The sequence below is a fragment of the Neopelma chrysocephalum genome, unplaced genomic scaffold (assembly GCF_003984885.1).
Source record: "Neopelma chrysocephalum unplaced genomic scaffold, ASM398488v2 Primary Assembly neopelma1_131, whole genome shotgun sequence".
Taxonomy (NCBI): Eukaryota; Metazoa; Chordata; class Aves; order Passeriformes; family Pipridae; genus Neopelma; species Neopelma chrysocephalum.
The window spans coordinates 1,398,295-1,398,777 of record NW_020897793.1 but is presented as its reverse complement, the minus strand read 5'-3'; the positions used below and the strand labels follow the sequence as shown (position 1 = coordinate 1,398,777).

The following is a 483-nucleotide window of genomic DNA, read 5'->3' as shown; positions in this document are numbered from 1 at the left end:
CGGGCGAGGCCTCCGCGGCCCGGCCCGCACTCACCGGCCGTGGGGGCTCCTCATCCTCGGCGCGGGCAGGGAAGAAGAACGGGGAGGGGGGGCCGCGCCCCGCCGCGCTCCGCGGGCCGTTCCCGGGGCCCCGACGGCTGCGCTCGGACGGGGGCGAAGGCGGGTGCGTGTCGGGCGGGGGAGGGAGGGCGGGCCGGGCCGGCGGCGCGGGCTCGGCGCAGGCTCCGTGTCCCGGCGGGCGCTCCCGGCGCGTCCCCGCGGGGCGGGGCGGGAACGAGCCGGATTCCAATCACTGCCGGCCGGGCGCGCGCGCGGCGGGGGCGCGCGTGGAGGCGGGAGCGCGCCCGTCCGTCAGCACGTGCCGGGGGCGGGAGCGCTGGAGCGGCTCCGCGGCGAGGAAAAGTTGACCGGGAGGAACCAGCCGGGCTCGCTCTGCCTCCCCCGCAGCCCCTCCGCGGGCCCGCCGCCTGAGCGAGCTTGTCT

General features: G+C 81.8%; 1 protein-coding gene across 2 annotated transcripts in view; it reads right to left on the bottom strand.

Annotated features, from left to right (window-relative positions):
* The window catches only part of BMPR1A (bone morphogenetic protein receptor type 1A), an 80,273-nt gene extending 80,124 nt beyond the window's left edge, over window positions 1–149 (bottom strand). For both annotated transcript variants that reach the window (XM_027698666.1, XM_027698665.1), the window contains exon 1: window positions 35–149. The gene's annotated coding sequence lies outside the window, so the exon portion shown is untranslated. The remainder of the gene's footprint in view (window positions 1–34) is intronic.
* Between the last annotated feature and the right edge of the window lie 334 nt (window positions 150–483).